Here is a 692-nt window from a genome sequence, read left to right as displayed (position 1 = left end):
CCATCCCTTCCCTTCTCTCTCACTCACACACACAAGCATACACACTTACTCCCAGAGAGATGCAATAGGATGCAGTAGGATGAACATGGGCTTTAACCAAAAAATTACTTGATAGATGTCCATTTCCCATTAAATGAGATTAAATGAAATCAACATAAACTGTGCCTAGTGTATGTTTGGTACGTTTCCCCTAAATCTCTTTGCTAACCTTAACACTAAATGAAGATGAAGCAATAACACATTATCTGTGTTGTATAATAGTTCAGAAAGTTAGCACTCCCCTGAACAAGGATGGAAGAGGTCCTAGCAACCTACATAGTACACATATGGTTAAGGAACTGCCACCTATTTTATGGCATTAACCATGACTTCTCCATAAATTACTACACTATGGCCTTGTGGGGTTTAGCCTAGTAACGCAAGGTGGGTTCCACATTCATAAATCAAACAATGCCATCCACATCATGAACAGACTAAAGAAGAAAACCCTTATGATTATTTCAATAAATACAGAAATAACATTTGGTATTCTTTTAACATTCATTCATAATTTTTTTAAAAAAAAAACCCTCAGTAAACCAGAAATAGAAGGAAATTTCATCAGCATAATAAAGGCAATCTATGAAAAAAAACCTACCATTAAGTTATACTTAATGGTGAAAGAATGAATGTATCCCTGTAAGATCAGGAAC

General features: G+C 35.3%; 1 non-coding gene across 1 annotated transcript; it reads left to right on the top strand.

Moving 5' to 3' along the window:
• The first annotated feature begins 247 nt into the window (after positions 1–247).
• LOC122151128 lies at positions 248–374 on the top strand. Its single transcript, XR_006163988.1, has one exon. It is a non-coding gene; the product is annotated as a U6atac minor spliceosomal RNA (small nuclear RNA).
• Positions 375–692: the final 318 nt, after the last annotated feature.

Source organism: Orycteropus afer, unplaced genomic scaffold (genome assembly GCF_000298275.1).
Source record: "Orycteropus afer afer isolate SDZICR_OR568_19922 unplaced genomic scaffold, OryAfe1.0 scaffold00310, whole genome shotgun sequence".
Taxonomy (NCBI): Eukaryota; Metazoa; Chordata; class Mammalia; order Tubulidentata; family Orycteropodidae; genus Orycteropus; species Orycteropus afer.
Note: the sequence above shows the minus strand (reverse complement) of the source record. Positions and strands in the feature narration are given on the sequence as shown.